Source organism: Crocodylus porosus, unplaced genomic scaffold, assembly GCF_001723895.1.
Source record: "Crocodylus porosus isolate Cpor-Errol unplaced genomic scaffold, CroPor_comp1, whole genome shotgun sequence".
Taxonomy (NCBI): domain Eukaryota; kingdom Metazoa; phylum Chordata; order Crocodylia; family Crocodylidae; genus Crocodylus; species Crocodylus porosus.
The window spans coordinates 34,122,964-34,134,757 of NW_017728947.1; positions in this window are offsets into that span (position 1 = coordinate 34,122,964).

Below are 11,794 nucleotides of genomic sequence, written 5' to 3' on the forward strand. Positions count from 1 at the left end.
CTCTTTCCTGCCAAGGAAGGGGGTCAGACTAGATGATCTACCTAGGTCCCTTCCGACTCTAGCTACTATGAAACTATGAAACTATAACCCTGGATGAGGCATTTAAAGTTGGAGCTGTTTTGCTACATGTGTATCATTCCTATGTAACTGCTAGAACATAACTGCTGTTGTGTGGGTCAGAACAAAAGTTCCCCCGCCCCTTTCTGAACCAGTTCCAAATGTACATGTATCCATGTCATATGTAAGCACAATGACAATAACAAATGAGTAGAGGAGCACTGGCAAATTGGGCACAAAGACTTTTAGAGCCAACTGACTAGTAATGGATGTCACATAGCTGTGCTAGTTCTCCATGCCCTGACACTGGTTGGGAATGGATTCTATACCTCTTTGTATCTGTCTATTTACTCTGGCCATGGATTTGGCTATCCAACTAATTCAGTCCTCCTGGATGACAGCAGGGATTACCATGGTCCTGTTCATAAATATTGCTGTGTATTATAAGAACAAGGATGTCGGCCTCAGCATTCTTGGCCAAATCCCAGATAATTGCATTCTGCTGTTATGAAATCCCCTGCCATGTTTGAATGGACAAACATTATCTCCTTTCTGTGTTCACTGACATATGCTTTGAAGGAATTGCTGTAGTTCTACAATGAAAAAGTGTTCCTTTGGTAAAGTCTTTAGCCAAGGGGATCCTTCTTAACAAAGCGTTAAAGAAATGCCCATTATTGCCTATTCTAAATGTCTACAGTATAAGCATTTAGTAAAATGTTGCTTGTGGGGTGGCAGAAGAGTGGAATCATTCTACTTGGTAAATTACTCAGTGGTTTTGATGCTTAGATATAAGATGTACAGTGTGCCTAGGAGATGCCAAAGTTGCATCACAAGCTTACTTGGTCCTGAGCCAGTCAAAAGACATGATAAAATCATGTGAATTCTTTATATGTAAGCCTTACAGGCAACCAGAATGAGCTTTCTGCCCTCTTAAAAAGCAGACATTCTGGGGCTTGGATTTTGCTGAAAATAAAACTAAGAAATGTTGCTAGAACTGCAGTACAGAAAATTTTTTTTTTACTTAAAATGGCTACCATCACAACTAGGTGTCTGTTAAACAGTGCCAAATTGACAACCCTGGAAACTGTTATTTAAAAACATCAAAAGCAACCATACACACTTGAAAGGAACACAAGAAATTCCATAGATTAACTTCCCTCTTAAACCATGGTAGGTAGGCAGTTTATGCTTTGGGCTTCATCAGTTCTTGGATTTCCAAAGGGTTTTGTTTTCTTGCTTTTTCTTCTAAAGCATCTGGTGCTGATCAGTCTTCGAGAGAGGAGATTGAATTGGATAGATGGTGCAGTCTGGGAGTTCTTATGATTCTATGTTCCTTCCTACTGATAAACTCTGAAAATCCCCAGATTAGTATAATATGCCCTCCCTCACAGTACCATTCAAAGCACTCAGAAACTTGAGTCGCTTCACTAGCTCATCTCTCGAGTGGGTGAGCTGTTGCAGATATAGAATGTGACTATTCTCTTTTCAGCATTAACTATGTATTGTGAGTGCTAATTAAGGGGAGGAGAGGGGAAATTTAAACACAGTCTTTATGGACTTTCCTATTCTAAATATAGGAATATATCACGTTGCAATGAGAGAACATTAGTATTGATTCCATATGCATCCAAGAATTATATTGTGTGTTATTAAAAAAAATATACAAAGCCCTCCAAAGATGGCCTCTTTTTCTTTCAAGATGGCCACCGACAGGTGAAGCCCTTCCGAGCTTCTGCAGCTCAGGTCCCTTCTGCGCATTCCTCCCACTCCCTTCCCCCTGTTTCCTCTCCCCACCCCCCCAAACCTTGCCTCTCCCCAACCTGTGCTTGGGGACCCCTTCTCTGCCCCCTTCCCCCACTTTCTGAGCATTTCCCCCTGGGCTCTGGCAGCCTCGTTTGCCTCTGCCCCTCCACCACCCCCGCCTGTGCTCTCCCTTTGATTCCTGTTGCCTCCCTCCTGCAGAGCCCCTTACTTTGATCTCTGCCATCTCCTCTTGCCTTAGGGCTTGCCTACAGCCTCTGCAGGGTTGCTCTTCCCCCTCTGGGGCTGATTTTGGGGCTGTTTCAGTCCCCTTCCGAGTCCCCAGCTTCAGTGTGAGGCCCCCCCCCGTGGGAGAGTTAACCCTCTCCTGCCCGGGATGGCCGCCAGCAGCCAGGGCATGTGGCATGGGGATGTCTCTGTGGACCTTCCCCTCAGCCATGGCCTGCGGGTGCACACCCCTCTCCACGTCAGGGTGGAGGACTGCGCTGGAGCTCTGATGCCTCCCGGGTAAACTCAGTGCCCATCATATATTTGAGCTCTCCCAGCCTGGTGAGGGAGGTGTGTGCGGCAGGGCTGGAAATCTCGGGGGTCCACAACTTAGTTACACCCCTGGAGACCCTGGCAGTGCAGGTGGTGGCTTCCAATGCCCCCCCACACCTACCAGACCAAAACCTCACCAGCCCCTGGCGTAGGCTGACCATGGGGAGCAGGGACCCCAAGCTCAGGCACATCCTGTCCTTTCAAAGGCAGGCGTTCATGCTCCTCGTGGGTGGCACCCAGAACCTACCTCTCTCCATGACCTTCATGATGGATGGGAGGCCCTATGTGGTGTACCTCTCCCAGGGCGGGAAGTCATGCCACCACTGTGTCAGCAGCTCCCACCTGGCTGCCCAGTGCCCACTGGGGCAGTCTGCCGGGGCACCAGCTGCTGCACCTGCACAGGGGCGTGGTGTGTCTGCCTCTGGTGTGGGGACCTCAAAGGGCGGGGTTGGGAGATCCTCCAAGCCCCCCTCCAGCCCTACTCCATCTGGGGGGATTGACCCCTCTGGTGCTGGCATGCCACCCAGGGGGGGGGCCTGGAATGTCCTCCCAGCGTTCTCCTGCCCTTGTGGTGCCTGATGCCCCACCTGGTAGAGGGGCTGGGGAGTCCTCCCAGTCCCTCCCTGTCCCAGTTCCGCCGGGGGTGGCTAGCGTCTCAGGTACTGGAGCCCCATCAGGTGGAGCAACCAAGACCTCCCCTCCACCTCTGCCTCAGTCGAGGCGGTGGACTCGGAGGTGGCGAATCCCAAGCAGCCCGGCCCGGCCCTTTCGGGGGAGGTGCCGGCTGCTCCTAAGAAAGCTAAAAACAAGAAGCAAAAAGGAGCTTCAAAAAGGAGCACCTGCCCCTCTGAGGCCTGCCTCTGACAGCACCAGGGAAAATGTAGCCAGGGAACCTGACCCCACCCTGCCTGCCCCCCCAGAAATCCCACCACCTCAGGCCAGGACTGAGGTTGTCCCAGCACCATCTGGCAACCCTTTGCCCCCATCCCAGCTCGTGGGGCATGTGAGCAGCAAGGTACAGAGGGAGTGCCTGCCTCCCCAGCATCAGGCACAGGAGACAGCAGAGGGCCCTGCCACCTCCCGCCCACTCCCCTGCCCACTGAGGCCGCTGAGGAGGAGATGGAGTGCCTGCCCTCCGAGCACCATAAGCGGCCCCGGGAATGGGATGACATTTGCCTCCCAAAGTGGATGGGGATCGATCTCCCGGATTTACCCAGCCTGCAATTGGGAGGGGCTTGGTGGATTGGAGCCCCCCACCTGGAGTTCTCTGGGGTGCAGGTGGATTGGAGACACCTGATGCGGGGGGCTCCAGTCCATCCACTCCCCACCCTCAAGTCCAGAATGGGCAAATCCCAGACCACAGCTCCCTCCTCTGCCTTCTTCCCCCTCCCATCCTGAAGACAGCACTGGAGGTGGATCTGTGCTGATGTAGCCCAGCTCCGCTCTCATGCAGGGACAAACAGAAGTTAATGGAGGCTCTCTGCTCTGGAGCACCTTCATCTGAAACCTCATTAAATCAGGGTTAATTGTCATGCGATTGGGCATTTTTAAAGCACTCTGCAGCCATGCACTTCTGTCAGGGCATGGCTATAGAGTGCTTTCAGGGGGCTGATCACAAGACAGATATTGCTTCTGTCATCACCCCACTTTATTTTCATAGTGCCCTGTGACCTGGAGGGGAGGGTATTAGCCACATTTTACAGATGGGGAACTGAGACACAACAGAAACTAAAGTAAAAAATATCAAGTTATTCTAGGTGTCCAGGTTGGGACACTTAGCATCTGATTGTTCAGAGTAGGCACATCTACACAAGATGCTTTACTCAAAATTAAAGCTAATTACTATGCAGTAAGCATCACTGTTTACACATGCAGATGTTTACTGCACAGTAATTTTCTCTAACTGCAAGTAAATTTGCTACCCGTAAATACAAGTAGCAAATTTACTTGTGAGTAAGTACTGTACAGTACAGCATGCGTAGATGGCTGACTGAGAGCAAATTTGCTCCCTGTCAGCCAGGCAGCAGGCAGCAGGAGATTGCTCCCTGCCCCCAGGAGCTGCGTGTTGTGGTGGGCTCTGCCACCAGAAAGACCTCCACCTCTGACACCTTTAATGTCCTCTTGACCAGACAGCAGGGAGCTTCAAGCCCTAGTTCTGCAATAGTGGAGCGAGGGCTGGGAAAAAGCTCCTAGCTAGCTGCCCCACTGGTGGATTGGGGCAGGGGGCTAGGACCTACTTCTTTCCTGCAGCTCTTTGCAAGTACCCTGCCCCCAGTTGAGGAGCCAGGGCTGGGAGTTCCCTGCTACCAAGGCAGGGGAACTTTGTCTTCATCTGGGTTCTGGTAGCAGAGCCCGCCCTAGCAGCAGACAGCTCCCAGATAATTTAAGATTGCACAGGCCACCTTCCAAACTTTTCAGTATATGACTTACCCTACAAGGCAACATGTTGCACTAGAGCATATGTGTATGTGTGTTTCCTGTGGGGGCCAGTGCAGGGCTGGAGGGGTCAGGTAGGGGCTGGTGCAGGGCTGGAGGGAGTGGGAGCAGACTGCTGCCAGGAACAGCAAATCTTCTCCTGCATCACTGCACATGTAGACACCTGCCTAGGGTGGCAGCAGTCTGCTCCCACCCCTCTGGCCCTGCACCAGCCCCCACCTGACCTATCAAGCCCTGCACTGGCCCCCACAGAAAATGCTCATACGTTCTGGCATGACACATTGCCTCATGTTGCATAGGGGCTGGCCCCAGCAGCCTTACCTAGGGTCCTGAGGGCCTCCAGGTGTCTCCTGGCCCCGTGTTCCCTGCCAGCCTCTGTGGGGGCTGGTGTAGGTCCAGAGGGGGTGGAAGCAGACTGCTGCCAGGAGCAACAAATCTGCTTCCACATCTGTGCATGTGTCAATTTCTGCCTGGGGTGGGTTTACTGTAGAGTAAATTACTGTAGAGTAAACCCACCCAGAAGCATTTGCACATGTAGACACACTAAGTATGTAATGCTGTACCAAAGCTGAGTTATTCAAATCACAATTCCCTTTGTCTTGAGTCAAACTCTGTGGGAAACAGATTTGAGGCCACTTGGCACCCAGAAAATAAGAAACACCTGCCAGTGTTCTCCTGTGAAAAGTTTGGTTTGAGTGACTTTTCTCTGGGGTAAAAAAAAGAGAATGTGGTAATGTAATTAAGGACTACTGCCTCATGAGTACAGACAGTACGCTGAATTAATGTTACATTTTTGTTCTGGAATTTCCAAACTTTTCATTTCTTAACTGCAACCTTGGTAATGTTATTTTTACACTATTTAAATTAAGTGTAATATCCTAGGCAGACAAGGTTCTTTGGGTGAATCTGATAACTTTTATTAGACCAACTAAGATATCAGATTCACCCAAAGAACCTTGTCTGCCTATGTCCCTGGACCAACATGGCTACAACCTACACCCTTGTAATATCCTAGTTTATTTTAAGAAGCAAATTGGAAAAAACAAATCACATGGCATCATTTTGACACTAATGACAAGTTTTACTAGTAACATTTGGGTCATTAGTAAAGATTCAACCTTTATATTACTCTGTCATTTGAACTAATAGTGTAACTAACGTCAGTAGGGAGCTGTTCTCCCCTACGTAGACCAGTGTTACAGGGAGAAGAAACCCAGTTTCTATAGGTTTCAGAGACATTTGTTGACAGGATCTGAAGGGAATATTGAAACGGGAAGAATCCCCTGGAAAGGAGTATAGAAAGAGGGTACTAGTTCTTCTCTCCATTTCCCCCTGCCACTTGACAACTTTTGCCCCATCTCCTTCAAACTGGCCCGCCTCTCTCACTCACAGTCTGAGGCCCAGGTTAGGTTTTCCCTTATGCCTACTCCCAATCCCAATCTCCTGGCTCCTCATCCCACATCTTTCACACCTCTTGTTCTTTGTCCTAAATATTTTTCGTTAATCAATCCAACTTTTCCACTTTATACTCTGCCTCATCATCAGGTTTGACTCCTACTTTCAATCTTGCTTTCCTTCTCCTCCTACACTCACAGCCACTCCCAGTCTTACCTGTTGACTCCTCATATCATCTTTATCCCAGTTTGTATTCCCCATCCAAGCTCCTAGCCCCAATTTGTTCACCTACACACAGTCTCTTACACTGGCTTCCTTTTATTTTAAATTCTATGACTTCTCCATACCACTGGCTTCCAATCACAGTTCCCTTGCCCAGGCAGTCCCAATTTATATAACACCAGTCATGATGGCCAACAGTGGAAGTGATGGGGCAGGTAGCAGTACAAATAGTAGTGGTGATGGAACTAGGGACCACAGGGTGAGCGTCTATGTGACCTGCCTGCCACTGAGGGTCATGTCCAGTAGGGCTCTAGGGCCCTAGTTTTTATGGCAGGTGTGACAGCGTGGGATCCTAGGGGTGGCTGTGAACTCCCACAGCACCCCCTACCATGAAAGTTGGTGCCAAAGCACCCTCACCATCTTGCCCACCACATCTTTGATGTTAATAATGTTTAAGGGAGGCTGCCCTTTTGTCCTCTCTGACATGGTACCCTGATGTATCCCAGTCTGTGTTCTGTCTTGGGTGACTTGTATAGCCCATAAGGCTAGAGTATACCATGGCTCCAACCACCCCTGTACCACACCCCAAGCCTCACAGATGTACCGGATGCTGTTTGGTCAATTTCCCTCTCCATGCCCCACGGGCACTCTCTGGCTCACCTTGCAGCCTGCGCCCCACTGGGGCATCTCACTGACCCCCTTGCTCTGGGGCTGGGGTTGATACACCCCTGAACATTGTGCCCTCTCTAGCACTAGGGTCCCCACGCTACCGTGGAGCCCCTATGAGGCCTCCTCCAACCCCTAATAGCCTCACCCAGTCTTCCAGTGTAACAACAACAACAAAAGCAATAACACAAGCCAATCAGCTATAACACAAATCTAAACCTCCTGGCTAAAATGTTCTCCAAACCACACAACATCTCTCACCCATATAACTAGTGGCTCATACATCCAGACCTTTCCCTTTTCCCCTTTCAGGGCCAAGCTCTTTTCCTTAGTCAAACAGTGCTCCTTCTGTCTGACTGCCAGTTGAGAGAGAGCAAGAGCACTGTCAGCCTCCTGTCTGGGTCTTATAGTGGTCAGCCCTCCCCCTTCCGGTCAGCTGACCAGGTGTGGGCCCTTAACTCCTCCTGGTTGCCCCTAGCAACCAACACCCGAGCCCATACTGCTGCTTTTCAGTAGCAGGCACCATCCCTTCTTAGCCTTACCCCCAAATTCCCTGGGCGAACCAGTACCCCAGTGGGGTTGATAGAACAGCTCTGTGGGCCAAATGCAGCTTGTGGGCTGTATCCATGAGTTAAACAGTACAATTAACCTTAGATTCAATCTTGGAAATAGTTGAATTGGCTTGACTGAAAATGTCCACAAAAAAAAAAAAAATTCAGCTGGAGGCAGACTTGCTGCATAGAAACTTTCACATCAAAGTTGGGCCAAACATTTTACAATAGGATCTTAAAATAGTTAGTATTGCATGGCCTTAGAAATAGGTGGAACTACTGGTTCTACCCATACCAAGATTCTTAGTAACCAGCAGATTGAAAAGTCTTTTCAGTTATGCACGACTAAACTGGGACCCAACTCAGGACCTAGAAGCGCAATGCATTAGATCTTATTTCCAATCCAGCTATCCCCTTACACTTTTTCTTCCTATAATCCTCATTCAAGCATCTTCATATCTCAGTGGTCATGTCTACACATGCAATTAACATGAGGCCATAAATTCCAATGGATATTGTGCTAGAGTTTATTGCTCCCAGGTGCATCATTTGCACGTATACCCAGGATCACAGTATGTTGAGCCAGGTTAGAGCAGCTCTGATTGGTAAGGAGCCCAGCCTGCTAGCCTGGGGCTACTCCAGCCCAGCTCACTGTGCTGCAGAGGGGCTGGCTATGGCATGAGGGTGCTACAGTGTGGGGCTAGCTGGTAGCCCACTCAGCCAGCTGGGTCAGTGTCTATATATGCATTAGTTCACATGAAAAAATTCTGCAGCAGGATAGTACTTGTATTTAATTAGTTTCCTCCATCCTTATAGCACTGCACATGTAGACACAAGACTGCAGAGCTAATTAGGCAACTGCAGTTAAAATCCTGTGTAGATGTGCCCAGTAGTAGGGGTTTTGCTCCTACTCTACCTCCCTTGCACCGCTGTTTACTGTATTGAAGTGGACATGAATCAGGCTCTGTGTGGCATACTTCCAAGGAGATGCATATGTCATTTATCACATGCAGGGAGCATATTTGTCACATCTAAGGAACATATTTTTAATGATTTGGAAAATGTTATTAGTATTTTTCAGTTTTCCCCTTTAACAACGTGCCAGGTTTTTCTTTTCTCTTTACTTTCTTTCTCTCTTTTTTACTTCTAGACATCATGTAGAAATATGTCATAAAAACCGGGGATGGATCTTATGATTAAGAAGGAAGGGAAAAAAAAGACTTTTGCCAGGGATCTGGAACATACAGGGGAAGGGCCTGAGCCAGAGTTCTCTTTTCTGCTACAAAATTTGTTTCTAACTGGCAAGCAAAGGCAAAAAAAAAAGTTCTTGAATCTTCTCCAGATTGCTTATGATTTCTGCTTGCTGCCAATGTTCCTTTTTGAATTGTCTGAAGTTATTTCAATGGAGAGCTGCACAGTCTCTTAAAACTAGGAAAGTCAAATAGGCAGTAGCACTAGGAAGCTGGTGTTTATTGCATTTTTGTTTTATCCTCCACCCTTGATAACATTTGTTTCTTTTTCTACCCTCTTTTTCTTCCTCATACTTTTAGTTTTATCTTTTTTTTTCCTCTCTACCCATCTCTATCCTTTCCCCATTCTATTGCTTATATTAAACAGTAAATTAAGTTGTCAACTGACTGTGCCATTATTAGCAAGCCAGGAGCTGCCTGTTTAAAAAAAAAAAACTACAAAAATTCCATGTAGAGCATTTTGAATGGTTTATATTCCCTTCCATCAAGCTCAAACAAAGGCATATGCCAAATCTATGTTTTCATACTCATGAATGAAATATTGAACTTGGAAAAAAATTAACAAAGCTAGATTTATATTTTCACAGCTGAGGACCACACACTTCATGTCGAGTACCTCAATTCCAATCTGGGTGCGCAATAATAAAACTGTAAGGAAATTCAGAAGTTCAAATGCCATATGAGAAATGGAAAGACAAAGAGTTCCTTTTAAAGCTCTCTCTTCCAGCATCCCTGAGAGAAAATAAATTACTATCTGTAGTCTACACTCTGAGGCCTAGGAATAAGAAATGTTTTCTTTGTAACCCAATGCTACATGCTGAGGTTAATGGAAGTCCACAGCCCCTGTTTCTCTGTCCCCAGTTTTCCACACCAAGTATGACTAGTATTAGTAATTTCTTAGACAGCAACACTGCAGGTGATACTATTTATATGAGTACACATTTTTGGTATTTGAAACATCTTGCTGAGATTTCCTGATGAGAATTTATTTAGAGGCAAAAGCTTCAATTTTCAAATCTGTTCTTTGCAATTTGATTAGAACTTAGTTTTAGAAAGAACAGTTTTATAAAGCTTGTAAATTTCTGATGGCTAATAAAGGAATTCTTTGATTTATGATATAGGTACAGCACTATCATCATTAGCATCATCATCATCATCATCATCATTTCCCTTATTGCAGGTTTGAGGCCCTGTTGTACTACAAGATGGTCAAACACACAACAGAAAGATGGTTCTTAGTATAAAAGGGGCTCATAGTATAAAATGAGACAAGAGGTGACTACATATAAACTAGAAGAAAGACCAGATAACAATAGGATAACTTTAGGTAGTATGAAGAACAATATGGCTGCAAATCTTGCTTCAGCTATAGTAAAATGATACTGTGAATTATGAATACAGCAGTGGCTGCAGATGAGGTACCTACATTACCTTTAGATGCATCTATTTTTTGAAGTAAGCTGTGTACATTTGTTTAGTTATGGGCATTCTTTAACAAGGTATTAATAAATGGGAAGAAGTCCAAAGGAGGACAATAAAATGATTAAGTAGCTGGACTGACTTAAGAGGAAAGATTAAAAAAAGCGATAACTAACTATAACAGGAATAAGTGATAGCCAACAGGAAGTCATTATAACTGTCTGCAAATACTGGAAGAGAATAAACACTGAAGAGGAACTATTTAATGTGCACAAGGGTATTATTACCAGGAATAATATGATGCAGTTTATTAAAGGAAAGCTTTGAAGAGCTGGATCTATGAAGACATGGAACATTTCCAAAGGAGATAGTGTGGTAGATAATCTATTGTAACTTTCTGTTTCAATTAGGGTTTATACTGGATCCATAACCTTGGTATCTAAATGGAATAGATTTTATAGAATCATAGAAAGTTATCCCCACTGCCCCCACTTCCCTGTGCTGCATGAGGGCCTCTGCCACAAGCCCCCAGAAGCCTTGACAGCCACTGCAGCAGCTGATGAGTGCAGGGCTTTTTCTTTTTTTTTAAAGAACTGGGAGCTGGGGCTGGGCATTTTCTTCAAGATTAACTCACACTGGAAGAGATGGTGGGTGGGCTACTAAGTTGATCAGGGGACAGGAAAATGTATCATACAAGAGGAGTCTAAAAGAGCTTGGCTTGTTTAGTGAAATTAAAGTTGGAATGGAATATGATGGCTTTTTATAGATACTTCAGGGGATACAAGTTTAAGCTTGGTATAGAAACAAAGGAGTATAAACTGGCCATGAGTAAATTTAGGGTGGGACTTAGAACAGGGTTCCTACATAACAGAAAAAGGAGATCCTGAAACAATTAGAAAAATGGAGGCAAAACAAACAAACACATGCCCCTTACTTTTAAATTGGTGATCAATGAGTTTTTGGAAGAGTTTGTTTACATGATATGATGATATTGTTGGATTCAGTGATCCAGGAGCTATATCTTCCTTTCAGGCTATTTCAGCTGTCCCTCACTTGGATTCTGTGTTTAAACCACTCATCCTGCACTGCCTAAACACGCATGAAATATTTAAAAAGATGTAAGTCTCACGCTTCTCAGTAAACACTTCAAAAGATATCCTCATGGAAAAGGAAGAAAGCATTAAAACACAAATTATTGGGCTCAGGATTGTTTATTTCAGTAGCATAGGGAAAAAAAATTCCCACTACTGCTTGAATCACAGGGTGAAAGCTAGGGCTGTGCGAAGCTTTGGTAGCCAATTTGTTTTGGAGGCAATTCGGCTCAATTCAGTGGCTGAATCTCTGAACTCAAATCAAATCAGGAGACCCATTAAAAGGTCCAAATCAAATTGGAAGCCTCTGAATTGATTCAGAGAGATTCGGCACTGATTTGGAGATTCAGCCATAGGCTAAACAGGCAGCAGTCCTTGATGACACTGGACACAGCTGCCTCCAGCT